At 46.8% G+C, this 14,642-nt stretch overlaps 1 protein-coding gene across 2 annotated transcripts in view; it reads right to left on the bottom strand.

Moving 5' to 3' along the window:
* The window catches only part of Por (cytochrome p450 oxidoreductase), a 60,758-nt gene that overhangs the window by 32,427 nt on the left and 13,689 nt on the right, over positions 1-14,642 (bottom strand). Inside the window, exon 1 of one of the 2 annotated variants that reach the window (XM_076923183.1) lies at positions 13,492-13,649. The exons of the other annotated variant lie outside the window; for it this stretch is intronic. The gene's annotated coding sequence lies outside the window, so the exon portion shown is untranslated. Of the gene's footprint in view, positions 1-13,491; positions 13,650-14,642 lie in introns of those variants that run through there. 2 annotated transcript variants of the gene reach the window in all.

Raw genomic sequence — 14,642 nt, 5'->3', positions numbered from 1 at the left:
AACAAACCAAGCCAGAGCGGACTTCTGCCTTTCTTGAGAGAAGATACTCCCTGCCCAAAATACACAGGCCAGATAGCGGAGGCCCAGCTCCTGATTGGGTGAGTCTACAATAAGCTCCAGATGTCATGGCAGATTTCTTGACCACAGGAAGACAAGATGGTAGGTGACCAAGAGGTAGGATGGCAGGCACGAAGGGCAGATGGAAACCAGGTAAACAAGCTCAGTGCAGTGACTCAGGCCTGTAGTCCAAGTACTCGGGAGGCTGAGGCAGAAGGAATCAGCATGGGTTCAAGGCCAGCCTGGGCTACATTGTGAAGCAGCTACTCACAATATGCCCATAATCAGAACAACACTGGATGCGGCCTAGTGTTCAACTCACTTTCTCCATCTTAAAGCAGCATTTAAAAATATATATGTATTTATTTTACTTTTTAGTTGTGTGTATATGTGTGTGGTTATGTGCACACGAGTTCAGGTGTTCGAGACCAGAAAAGGCTCTGAGATCACTTGGAGCTCGAGTTACAGACTGCTGTGAGCGGTGTGATCTGGGTGCTGGGAAGTGAACCCAGGTCCTCTGTAAGAGCACTAAACACCTTTAACCACTGAACCACCTCTCCAACCCCCTTTCTCCATTTTATACAGTTCATGATGGGATAGGCTCACCCACAGTCAAGATGGATCTTCCCACATTGATGTCATAATCAAGATAAACCTGGAAGCCATGTACAGAGGCCCATCCCCCAGGTGTTCTAGTCTGTCAAGTTGACAGTTAAGATCAGCCATTAGCTGTCTAGAGCTGAAGGAGGGGGAGCCATTCTAACAAGGCATCCTCATGCATCAGCAAGGCTGGCCTGCACGCAAAGCCTACCTTCTCGAAGACTTTTATTGCAAGCACGCCAGTGCCCACTCTATCACATGCCACCTATAGCTGCCTTTTTGCTAAATAAAAGAGCAGTTGCTCAGCTGTCAGATCTTACGGCTCACAAACATCAGGAATGTACTCGCTGGCCCTTCACAAAGGAAGTCTGCCAGTGTGTCTGCCTTAATTAACCACTCTGTACCAAAGCTACTTCCGGCTCTTGATCATTTTAGTGTGGTTATGTAAGACGTGAACATTGGGAAAGCTTGGTGAGAAATAAAAAGAGACGCTGTGATATTCTGCAAGTTCCTGTAAGGGTAACACTGACTAAGATTGAAGAGTGAGGGCTGAGGAAATGACTCAGTGAGGAGACTGCTTTTGCCGAAAGCCTGAGGACCTGCGTCCCATCCCCAGGACCTGTGTCATGAAAGTTTAGCTTGTGCATTCTACTGTAAAGTAGTTATTCTTAAAAATATGTATTTCGGGGGTTGGGGATTTAGCTCAGTGGTAGAGTGCTTGCCTAGCAATCGCAAGGCCCTGGGTTCAGTCCTCAGCTCTGAAAAAAAAAAAAAAAAAGACAAAAAAAAATGTATTTCATGTTTAATTGTGTGTGTGTGTGTGTGTGTGTGTGTGTGCTTATGTGCATGTGAGTTCAGGTGTTCAAGGCCAGAGGAGAGGTCACCAGCTCATTTGGAGAAGGAGTTACCAGCTGGAGGATACTTGGAGCTCATTGGTCAGCCAGTCTAATGGTAAGTACAAACAAAACAAAACAAAACAAAACAAAACAAAACAAAACAAAACAAAACAAAACAAAACAAAACCAAGATGGGAAGCCAGAGATATGGCTAGTTGGTTAAGAGAACCTGCTTCCCCTGAAGATAACAGGTTCCATTCCTAGGGCTACATGGCCGCTTACAACTGTCTAGAACTCCAGTTCCAGGGCTCACTGCACACAAGTGATAGACAGATGAACATGCAAGCAAACACTACATGCCACACAAGACAGACAGCTCCTGAGGAACACTTACTAAGGTTTCCTCTGACTTCTGCATGTGCCCATACACACTCATTCGCGCACACACTCTCTCGCACACACACAATACTTGTATACACACACATACACGTGCAGGATTAAGGGGCAAGTGTGGTGTTAAACACACCTCAAATCTAAGCACTCAGGAGGCAGATGCAGGAGGATGGCTGAGAGTTCAAGACCGGCTTGCTTTATACAGTTCAAGTTTAGCCTGGACCACTTACTAACACAGTTTCAAAACAGAAAAGCAAGAGGCTGGGAACGAACTCAGCTGGAGTCACCCAGTGAGGGGCTGGAGGAGTGGCTCAAGGGTATAGTGCTTGCCTGGCATGCAGGAGTCCCTGGGTTCAAACCCTAGTACTGCAAATAAACAAATAGCAGACTGCAGAAGAAAGCTCTACTAGAGCAAAAAAACGCCATGTCAGTGCCAGCTCACCACACCAACGTTCATTTATACCTACTGTGCATCGGCTGCCACCTCAAGTAAGGACTCTATAAGTCCTTTCTCTTATATGACAACCCTGTTTAGAGAAATACTATCTTTCATTTTGCAGACTAACACCTAGCCAAGCAAATTACCCACGGTCCCCTAGCCAGCAACTTCCAGGGCGAGATACAAGGACCCTGTGGGACTCTGATACTTCTGCTGCCATCCTAGCTATCACTGAAGACAAGGCGAGCTGATGGCTGGCTCATGACGGTGCCAGGGGTTCTAGTGGTGACTATCCTCCAGACTATGTCTTCAACAGCAGCAGTGCTTCTCCTGTGACTGGGAGAGAGACAGAGCCTCTGGAGCCTCTCTTCTACCCAAAAATGGCTTCTAGGCGTCTCTTCTACAAGTCAGAATTTGTGAGACTTAACAAAAACGGAGTCCAGACTTATATCAAGGTGTCAGGCCAAAGACTGCCACTGCACTGAGGTCTCAGTCAGTGCTGTTCTGAGGCCCACCCCACCCCACCCCAGGGTCTGTTTGCATTTCACATTAACATTAGACCATAGCTAAGCATTAAAAGCTGCTGTCGCTGAGGATGCACTGGGTGTGGGGGTGCACACCTGTCATTTCAGCACTGCCACGGTGGAAGCAGAAAGGTTCAAGGCCAGCCTGGGTTGCTCAAGACCCTATCTCTGTAAGCTGATGTCCAGCACTGAGTACCAGCATCTAGAGAGTCCTACTGTGTGTTTTAAGTCTACAACATGAACACATCAATAATAAGTGGACCCTCCTCCAACCACAGGATAGAAGACTATCTTGTGATGTCTATAAAACCATCTATAGTTACTAAACCATTTACAAGGTTGCCCATCAGGGGCCAGAGAGATGGCTCAGTAGGTAAAGGTGCTTGCTGCCAAGTCTGACAACATGTTGTATACAAGGATATACAGTTGTATCAAGTCAGGATACACAGTGACATTACTGATGCCACTGAAGCCACAAGGTAAGTGGGTCTATTAGCAGGTGTAACTTTTCTTCCCTGGGCCTTCCTTTATGTAAGGATCATTGGCAAAAGAAGCTAGCAACTGCTCATGCTCGCGCTGTCTCTGAGATGCAGGGATTACACTTATGTGAGAATAGCTGGGACCAGAGTAGTAGATAACACATCCCACAGGATGGAGGGGTAAGGAGCTGGAGAGCTGACCCAGCAGTTTAAGAGCACGAGCTGCTCTTCCAGAGGACCCACATCCTGCAGCTCACATCTTCCTGGAAGCCCAGCGCCAGGGGAGCCATTGCTCTCTACTGGACAGTGGACTCACATGTACATCCTACCCCACCCCTCAGAGTTAAAAACAGTCTTTTTTTTTCTTCTAAAGAATGGAGGATTGGTACGCAAAGGGTACTCTACCTAGACCTATGTAGCTAAAGGCATGGGGCTTCAGGCTCAGTTGAACTCTGGGCATGGGAGAAGGGCGGAGCGGGAATGGTGCCTTGTGGCACGAAGGCTTACAGTTTGGGAATCTAGGGCAGTGAGTGGGAAGAGATACTTTGCCCGAGTTGGAGGGGACCTGTCTCATGTGAAGGCGTTAGCTACTTAGTCCCTCCCACAGCCTGGCTTGCCTTCCTGCCGTGAGTGAATGGCTCTGGTCAGTGGTTCTAATTCAATATCCCACCCTCTTTCTCTCAATATGTGAATGGGTCATGGGTGTTTTGCCTCTATGTATGTCTCTGTGAGGGTGTCAGATTCGCTGGAACTGGAGTTACAGGCAGGTGTGAACTGCCATGCGGGTGCTAGGAGTTGAACCTGGGTCTTCTGGAAGAGCAGCCAGCGCTCTTAACCACTGAGCTATCCCTCCAGCCCGATCACTTCTCTTGATCCTCATCTGGTACAACCACTTGCCCCTCCCACCTTACCCCCACCCCACCCAAGTCCTGCTGAACTCTTGGTTTTGCTAGAAAGAGCATGTGGGATTGGATAAACTTACAAACCAGTTGAGCCACAGGAGAACATGGGCCTCGTGTATATTTGTAACTCCCCCCCCCCCCCCCCCCCCCCGAGACAGGGTTTCTCTGTGTAGTCCTGGCTGTCCTGGAACTCACTCTGTAGACCAGGCTGGCCTTGAACTCAGAAATCCACCTGCCTCTGCCTCCCAAGTGCTGGGATTACAGGCGTGTGCCACTACTGCCCAGCCTATTTGTTACTTTCTAAGTGTTATAAAATGGTCCCATGAAAGGAACTAGGTCAGAGAGAGGGCTCAGAGGTTAAGAGAATTTGCAGCTCGGCAGAGGCCTTGAGTTTAGTACCCAGCGCCTACATCCCATAGCTTATACACACCTGTACCTGCAGCTGAAGGGGATGTGATGCCTTCACATGTATGTGATACACACACACACACACACACACACACACACACACACACATTTTTTTAATACAAAAAGTAAAAATAACTGGGTGGTGGTGGTGCATGACTTTAATCCTAACACTTGGGAGGCTGAGGCTGAGGCTGAGGCTGAGGCAGGCAAATCCCTAAGTTTGAGGCCAGTCTGGTCTACCAAACGAGTTCCAGGAGAGCCAGAGCTGTCTTGAAAAACAAAAACCAAAAAATAAAAATCCATAGCTACTGTACCCTAAAATAACCATCTTCAAAAATCTGACTTAACTAGACATCTGGGCTCAGCTAACACACAGGACAGAGATCAGCAATATCCTTGGAGAACGATGCAATGTTCGCTCATTCACTCACTCACCTCTTCGTTTAGTTACAACTATCAGTGGAGCGCTTATCATCTTCTGGCTCTCTTCCAGGCACTGGCTTTTCCTCACAGAAATAACTCAACTCACCTTCCATTCCATCTATATTGCCACAGGGGGAGAATACTTCATCTCATTTTCTGAGACACTGGCCCGCTATGTAGCCCAAGCTAGCCTCAGACTTGAGTCCTCCTACCTCAGGCAAGAGCTAGGATTACAGACAGGGGCCGAAGCCTGGCTACTAGACTCCTTTTGTCACTGGCTACTTTATAAAACGTAAACAAAGAAGAAAAAATATTTATTCAACAGACAAGGAGGCTAGAGTTTTAAACTCTTGAGCAAGGCTAGAGGAATAGCTTAAAAGTAGAGAATGCACCAGCACATGTAAATCCCTGGTTTCATACCCACCCCAGTATCTCCCGGCAAACGCAAACACGAAAATTCATTTTTGTTTTTGTTATGGAGACAGGGCTTCACTGTGTAACAGTCCTGGCTGTCCTGGAACTTGATTTGTAGACTAGGTTGGCTTCGAACTCACAGAGATCACCTGCTTCTGTCCCTACACAAAAATGCTTAAGCAAAGTGGTCAAGGCGTGGGAAAAAGCAGCATTCAAGTGAGGTGTGGTGGTGTACACCTGTAATCCCAGCACTCAAAAGGTGAAGGCAGGAGCATCAGGAGTTCGAGGACAGCTTTGGCTACAGAGAAATTTTTTTTTTTTTTTTTTTTTTTTTTTTTTAGAATTGCTGAAGTCCACTTTATTTTGTACTTTACATTTTCAAATAAAAGCTACAGAGCAAGTTTAAGTCTAGCCTGAGCTACATAAGACCCTATCTCAATAAATAAATAAGCAAAGAAACAAAGAAAATCAGAAAAGAAAAAAAAAAAAACCCTCTTCAAGATCAATCTAGCAGGGGCTGGAGAGATGGCTCAGTGGCTAAGAGCATGTATTGTTCCTACAGAGGACAGGGTTTAGTTCTCAGCAGGCTCGTGCTCACAGCTATCTATAACTCCTGTTCCAAGGTATCTGACACCCTCTTCTGACTCTACCAGAACTAGAACACATTGTGGTATACATGCACACACACACACACACACACACACACACACACACAAAACACTGATACACATAAAAATAAAAAGAAATCTTTAAAACTATTGTGGGTTGGGGGAATCAATCTAGCAATAGTAGCCTGGACAGATATTGGGAAGTAGGTAGAGAGAAGCAGAGAATTAGAAATCCCTGGCCAGCAGTGAACGGGGCAAAAATCCTGTTTCAAAGAAAGAAAAGTGGGCAGCTCAGTGAGTAAATGATATATGCATGTGTTTGTGCAAGCCTGGCAATGCGAGTTCGATCCCTGGGATTCATGGAAAGGTAGGAGGAGAGACCTGACTCCACAAAGCTGTCCTCTCACCACCATACCTGGGCTATGGCGCATACTCACACACTTATATCACCATAAACACAGACACACTAATAACAAATAAAAATACTTTAAAAAAAAAAAAAAAAAAAGGCCAATTTGGGGACCAGCACAACAGCTACTGTAAGATCATGCAATTATAGAATGAACTTTGAAGATCAAAACCAAACAAGATTTAATGGCAGCTGCAGACCCAGAATAAAAAGGAAAAGGGAAAGTAACATTTGTCCTTGAGAGCTCTGAGGGCCAGAAACAGAAAAATGGCAGGGCTACTGTCAGGAACACTACATCACACTGGTGGCAGTTTATGGCTGTTGGAAGTACTATATGACCTCCAGATCACATTGCATAACTTTATTTATCTTTACAGTACTGGAGATGGAACCCCAGGACCTTCCACACAGTAGGCAAGTGCTCCAGTACTGAAGTATATCCCCAGGCCCCCAAAATATTTACAGGCCAGTGAGATAGGTCAGTAGGAAAAGGTGCTTGCTGCCAAGTCTGAAGACCTGAGTTCAATCCCCAGGACCTACATAATGGAAAACAAACTTCACAAAGTTGTTCTTTGACGTCAACATACATGCCATGGCAGATGAAAACACACACACAAATTCACACACATACACACACACACACACTCTCTCTCTCTCTCTCTCTACTAATTAATTAATTAATTAATTAAATGAAATAAAATGCCAGCGAGCAAACCCATAACAGGCACTGTCTTCCATTAAGCCAAGCCCAGGCCTCAGATCACATTATATAAGGGACCCCCACTGACCTAAGTGAGCTTGTGGTTTCATAAACAGTCACTAAACCCTTAAACAAAGCCGACACACCACTTTCTTCACCAGTCCACAAACCCAGGTCAGAACCCCTGTGATGCTTGAAATGCGTACCTCCCTCAGCCCCACCCCAGAGGAGCCTGGCACAAGTGGCTAACGCAATCTGTGTATCCCAGGGCCTTCATCTGTTTGCTGTGTTGAAAAGCGTCCCTGGGTGACCCTCAATCGTTGCATCTGTGTACCGGGAAGGTTACCAAGAGTTTCTATGTATCTACCCGGTCCTGTGAACCTTTATACAAACCCAGTACACAATACACACTGTGAAGATCAAAAGCCATACGAGTTCCTGGTGTTATGAACATGAACTGTCCCAGGGAGAGATGATGTGGAGACTGAACTCTGAGAAGGGGTTAGGCAGGGGAGGGCCACAGCCAGTGCAGCTATGACCAGGGTACATAAAGTCAAATGACTCAATGCCACCTGTAACTTTCACTAACAAGGAAAATGACGTACATTCCACCTTGGAAGGCACACCTTGTCTATTATTCTCCCTGCTATACAATCAGGCAAACAAAAGCCAAACTCTCCCAGATTATTGCTCTACTGAAGGCTATCACCTGTCCACTCTCAGAACAGATCATTGCTAAGGCACCATAGACTGGAGTAATATCTAATTATCCTTTATACTTTTTCTTCTTTTTCCTTCCCTCCCTCCTTTTATGAGACAGGCTCTTATGCAGCCCAGGTTAGCTTCCAACTTACTATGTTTCCCAGGATAGTCTTGAGCTCCTGATTTGTCTACCTCCACCTACTAAATCTTGGCGTATAGACATGCACCACTACATACACTAGTTTATGTAGCGCTGGGGATAGAACCCAGGGCTTCCTGCATGCTAGGAAAGCACTCTACCTACTGAGCTACATCCCCAGTCAGAAACTGCTGAGCTTCTGGAAAGCACAGAGAATTCTCTTAGCTATGTCGTACAAAGAAAATCAGAAGGTCTCGGCCCCCAGCATGCCAATCAAAAGATAATTCTGAGACTGACCTCCACCTAAGATGTATCTCAAAACTGAAATAAGTGGGCTGCAGAGATGGCTCAGTGGTTAAGAGCACTGACTGTTCTTCCAGGTCCTGAGTTCAATTCCCAGCAACTACATGGTGGCTCACAACCATCTGTAATGGGATCTGATGTCCTCTTCTGGTGTGTCTGAGGACAGCGACACTCATAAAGTAAATCTTTTAAAAATAAACTGAAATAAGTGGGTAAGCAAGATGGCTCAGTGAATAAGAGGTTGCTGTCAATAATATATGACAATAGTAAATCAGAAAACAAAACACCAGGTTATATAGTAATACATATAATTTTTGTGTTTTCATGTTCAGAATGAATGAAACTTAAGTCTAAAAAGGCAGGGTTGATGGGGACTGGAGAGAAGGCTCAACAATGACGGGAACTTGCTGTTCTTGTAGAGGTCCAGGCTTGGCTGCCGGAACCCATGGCCACCGGAATCTAGCTCTAGAACTAATGCTGTCTTCTGGCATCCTTGCATTTGATAGGCAAAAGTCAGAGGACTGTGTTGAGTGCAAAGCCATCCCGGATTACAGCACTTAAGACTCTATAACAAAAACGTCAGAGAAAGAAGCTCAGTGGGTAAAGGCACTCGCACCATCACTGATGGCCTGAGTTTGATCCTTGGGTCCCACATGGTACCAGGAGGCTGACTCTCCAACTGTCCTCTGACTTCCACATATATATCATGGCATAGGCCCCCACCCCATAAATAAATGTAACTTTAAAAAATTTAATTAAAAAAAAAAAAAAAAAACGAGGGTGGGGGCAGGAAGAAAGCTTGTTTGTTGAAGTGTTTCAATTTCTAAAACCTAGCATTAAAAAGAAGCCGGGCAGTGGTGGCGCACGCCTTTAATCCAGCATTTGGGAGGCAGAGGCAGGTGGATTTCTAAATTCGAGGCCAGCCTGGTCTACAGAGTGAGTCCCAGGACAGCCAGGGCTACACAGAGAAATCCTGTCTTGAAAAACAAAACAAAAAAGAAAGAAAGAAAGAAAAGAAAAGAAAAGAAAAGAAAAGAAAAGAAAAGAAAAGAAAAGAAAAGAAAAAAACAGCCTATCGGTATGCACTTGAAAAATCCCAGTGCTAGAGAGGCTGAGACAGGTGGATCCCTGGGGCTTGCAGACCAGCCATCCCAGCCAAATCGGACAGCTTCAGGTCTATGAAAAACGTTGTCTTGGAAAAACAGACTGATGTCACCCAAGGTTAACTCTTGATGCTTGAGCACACACACGCTTCATAAAATTTGTGCAGGTAGGACCTACCATGCAACCCTGGCCTCCCACCACCCATATCTTAGGCATCCCAGAGGTGGTGTGTACCAGGATCCCTACTGACTCATCAAGATTCAAAGGGCACTAGCTACCAAGAGCCTGGCACAGTTCCCTGCCTGCCAAGACAGTTCCTCTTGCAGGCTCCATTGCTCATGTTCCGTTCCAAGTGGCCACCGAATACTCAGTACCACAAAGCACCTCACGCCTGTCACCTCAGGGAGAAACTTGGCTTACTCTACCATAAATATTTAGTTTTCTGTTTGCTTCCCTTCCCAGCAAGGTTCTCAAGGGACTGAACCAAAACCCACACAGACCCACCCACCCTGAGGGCCTCTGAAGTGTCATTCCACAGGGACCTAAGCCTGCCAAGAACAGCAAGAATCAACAGCAGCCTTCTACCTGGGCATGGCTGTGCACATCTGGAAGCCCATCACTCCTAAAATGACTGGGGTGGGAGGACTACTACTTATAGGCAAGACCTTAGTTACAAAAAAGAAAGAAAGAAAGAAAGAAAGAAAGAAAGAAAGAAAGAAAGAAAGAAAGAAAGAAAGAGCGAGCCCTAACTTGGTCCAGGAGTTCAAGGCCATCTGTAACTATATAGTGAGTTCATGGTCACTTTGAGCTGCATGAGGAAAAAACAAAAGACAAAAAAAAAAAAAGAAAGAAAGAAAACAAAAACCAACAACTAAAGACAAAACAAAAAACATTAGGGATGTGCCCTCTTTGGGAGAGCTTACCCAGTTGTCATCCGCTTTGTCATTCTCGAGGCCTGCCATAAGCGCTTGACACACTGGGCCAGGCCTGTGGGTCACAGCTCAGTGAGATGTAACATTAATTAAAATAAAAAGTAAGTAAGCTTCTGAGCTAATCTGGGAGACCGATGGAACAGGGTTTCTTTCTCCAACCCTACTGATGAAGAAATCAGAGCCTGGCCTACCTACAGTTTGCCTTAGCAGATAAGCTACCTTTGGCCCACTGCTTCTACACCAGCTGCCTCAAGTCCAGATTTCTGTCAGATGCCAAATAACAGAAGTGTATGGAAAGACAAGTTCTGCACTGTAGCCCATGTCAAATAAATAAGAAGGAGGGTCTGGCATCAGGAAGCTGGTGCCTACCCCTGTAAACCCAACACATGGGAGTCTGAGGCAGGAGGATTGCTACAAGTTTGAGGCCAGCCTAAATTCTGTAAGTATAGTTCTGGGCCAGCCAGGGCTACTTAGCAAGACCTTGTCACAAAACAAAGAACAAGGGGTTAAAAACAAAACAAACAAACAAACAAACAAAAAACCCAATGAAAGGTATTTTCTGTCTCTAAGATACAAATTATCTGTTTCTTTTAGAAAGAAATATTATAAAATATGTAATAAGACATACAAGATGGTATGTACTCTGTTGTGCTTTGTGACATTTTATCTTTTTGTTTTTCTTCTTTTGAGAGGAGATCTTGAGTGGGTTAGTAAAGTGTCTAGCACATGGTAAATGGGAAAAGAGAGAATAGAGCCTCAAGGGTGTATGTGAAAGAATGTGTTCAATATATAATAGATACCAGTATGAAAATCAATAAAGAAGAAATACACTAAGGAAACTTATATCTCACTGAGCTGCAGCCCACAGGCCTGGCCCGGTGTGTCAAGCATTACAGCAGGCCTCGAGAATGACAAAGAGGATGACAACTGGGTAAGCTCTCACAAAGAGGGGACATCCCTAAGCACTAGATTCTATGTGCAGGTGGCTCTTAGTCCTAGCACTTAAGAGGCAGAGGCGGGAGGCTTGGGAATTCAAGGTCAGCCTGGAACACCTGAGACCCTGTCTCAACACAACTAGATTTAATACTGTCATGTTGAAATGTGCCATGGATTTAGTAAGTAAATGTTTTGCTCTTGGCAGGAAGTTCCTTTCAAACAGTCTAGCTGCTAAGTACACAGAGACCTTCCAAACGAATGCAGATCCTGATTTTCAAGGAGTTAAGAAAACCTCCACCCAGAATGAATGGGCGTATAATTTCAGGTTTATCAGGCCACAGACATCTCCAGTGGATGTGTGTTTATAAACTCCCTCTATCAAGATGTCTTTACTTGAGGTATCCTGGCTGCCATCAAGCCTGTGATTTCCAGGTACCAAAGTCCATCTCTGGAATCTTCTGCAGTCTACACCTACCTCTTACTTTCTCAAATGCCAGATGTGAGGGTCGTGAGATAATACTCCATCCTCTCCAGTGTGGGCCTGTTTTCTGGCCACTTTTTGAGAATGACAGAGCAATGTGCTCAATGAAACCAATTCCAGTATCAGAGTTCTAAGAATTAAGAGCCGCTCACTCTCCAAAGAAAGTGAGAACTCTTTAAAGGAGCCACCGGAATAATAACAAAACCAAGGTGGACTATTCGGTGATCCCTGGTTTTGGGACTTGGGCTCTCTGGGCCATTTTCCCACTAGCAGCCAACTCAAAGATCAACATTCACAGGGGACCTGTGGGGGTAGAGTTAATGTGTGTGTTTAATGAACCAAAGCTACAAACAGCTCCAGAAATTCATGCCCTGTGTAGTTAAGAACAAATCTCCAGGGTTAGATAACCACTTGGCTTAGACCAGCCCAGTTCTCAATACCACTAGCCAGGATCCCAGCCTCTTCCTTCTCTTCAATTTTCCGGAGATAGTCTCAATAGACAGCCCTGCCTGACTTAGAACTTGCTGACCTTGAGCTCAAGTAATTCCCCTGCTTCAACCTCCTAAGTACTGGAACAGCTCCAGGATTATCACTTGTTCTCAAAAATGTCACAACCCTAGTCAGGCCAGGTGGCACATACCTATAATTTCTGTACGAAGGAGGCTGAGACAGGAGAATCTATCAGTTCAAGGGCTACATAGCAAGATGCGGGCCAGCCTAGGCTTCATAACAAAATCTTATCTCTCTCTCACACACACACAAAGTCAACCCTAGGGTCAGGTAGCTGGGCCACAAAGGACATAACAGAGGCTCAAAATAGTTTTGTGTCCTGCCAAGGTGGTAAGACTTGAACCCAGGGCCACCCCCACCAGTTGAGTCTCCCTTTGTGTTTTCATTATTTCAGCAGCATGGCCAGGCTCAGAGCGACCCACTTAAGTTTGATGGATCTATTGCAAACACACAGCGCTTTCACTGAAATGTCCCCTGAAATCCTCAGTCCGGGTCACTAGCTTACACAATGCTGAATCGTCTTGAGAAAAGAAAAACGAGAGAGAGAGAGAGAGAGAGAGAGAGAGAGAGAGAGAGAGAGAGAGAGAAGTTCCCTGGAAGATGCCCTGCTCCTGCTGCCCAGATCACAACCTCTCACCCAGTTGCTCCCAAGAGCTCAGGATGTCACTGCTGCTCAAGCGAGCCCGACAAAGGTGTGTCGCAGGCACTGTCCCGAGAGGGGGACTGCCCCAAGGATGCACGCAGGGGTGACACCTCCACTGAGATCACTTGATTGTTGCCGGGTCCTATTCGCCCTCATGGAGCTCATTCTAAAGTGAGTAGTCTTCATAATCCGCTGCCCAAAAGTCCCGTCTCACAGGTAGGGAAACTGAGGCTTGAAGAGGGAATGTTGCTTTGCCTGAAAGAAGTCCTGAGGACCGAATCCCCACCCGCAGATGCAAAGATCCGACCCTCAAGTGAAGGCAGTTATGGAGAGGACGACCCTCAATACGCCCCCGCGACAGGTTAGGTCGTGGTGGGAAGCGCCATCCCAGGAGAAGGGCCGAGGTGGGAAGTCTCGTCTTCCGCACCGGGTGAGTCGCGCGGAGATCGGCCTAAAAACCCTCCCCGGAGTTACAAACCGGATAATCGCAGCGACAAGAGGTGACCCGGTATCGCGGAGCTCCCCTGAGGTGCCCCATTCCTCACTCACCCTGAGCTCCTTAGTACGGACCAGATCACACACCGCGCGCGGTCCTGTAGGTCTCTGAGGCAGTGGGGCCGGACGCAAGCCCGCACCACTGGGGCGCTACCACCGCCCGGGAGGCTGCGGGGGTGAGGCGTGGCCAACGCCGCCGAGGCCCCGCCCACAAAAGCCGCGCGCGCGCTCTTGAGGCAGGCTCTCTTTCTTTTGCTCCCCTTCTAAATCCCTGCTGTTGGTACGGCCCGTGTGGGCCCCGCCCCTAAACCCAGCTCTCAACTCCTAGGTCACGCCCCTCATCTCTCCTGGAAAAAGGCACGCCTGGCAGCCGAGCGGCGCTCAATTCAGATGCTGTTTCTAGGCCACGCCCCTCTTCTCTCCTCAGAGAAGGCCCGCCCCCAGACCTCGCGCTGATCCTGGGGCCACGCCCCCTCTTCCTCTCAAAGAAGCTCCTCCCATTCCTGGACTTAGATCTGAGGTTTGGCTATCCGCCTGCAAGGCTATGACAGACTTTTGTGCTTGCGTGACCCTGCCTTTCCCCTTGGCAGCCGAACTCCGTCTCTTGGGTCAATGCGGGGTCGTGGCTGTGCGCCACTTCGTGTGGCGTCCTGATGCTGGCTTCAGCTCACCTGTGATCTCATGTCTTTTGTCAGCTGAAAATGGCTAGGCTGATAGAGACACCGCTGGTCCCGGGGGGGTCCCCCACTGAGATTTGAAAACTAACCTGTTTAAGGGAGAGAAGTGGCAAGGGAAGAGGCGTAGGCAACGGGGTTCGGAAATCTGGCTGCCAGCAGCCGTGCTTGATGCCTCTCATCCCAGCACTCGGAAGATTGAAACAGGAGAATAAGCCTCAACTACAATGAGCTACTTACTTGTACCTCTCAAAAAAGCCAGCCTGAGCTACTTACTTGGAACTCTCAAAAAATCAAAAGAACAGAAGTGTCGCCTGTATTGGAGTTAAGAATCCCACCTCTGCCCCCTGGAGGTTTGGGGTGACAGGAACATAAGGTCTGGGGTGGCAGAACCTTCGTTCTAAATAGCTTTATCTATATGACCGTTACTATTTTTAGTAAATGTTCTTGAGTCAACAAGTCGGCTCTCTGGGTAAAGGGTTTGCTGTTCAGCCTGACTCGTTCTATGCTCAGGACAAACAATAAAGAAGA

The sequence above is a fragment of the Arvicanthis niloticus genome, chromosome 24 (assembly GCF_011762505.2).
Source record: "Arvicanthis niloticus isolate mArvNil1 chromosome 24, mArvNil1.pat.X, whole genome shotgun sequence".
Lineage (NCBI taxonomy): Eukaryota > Metazoa > Chordata > Mammalia > Rodentia > Muridae > Arvicanthis > Arvicanthis niloticus.
Note: the sequence above shows the minus strand (reverse complement) of the source record. Positions and strands in the feature narration are given on the sequence as shown.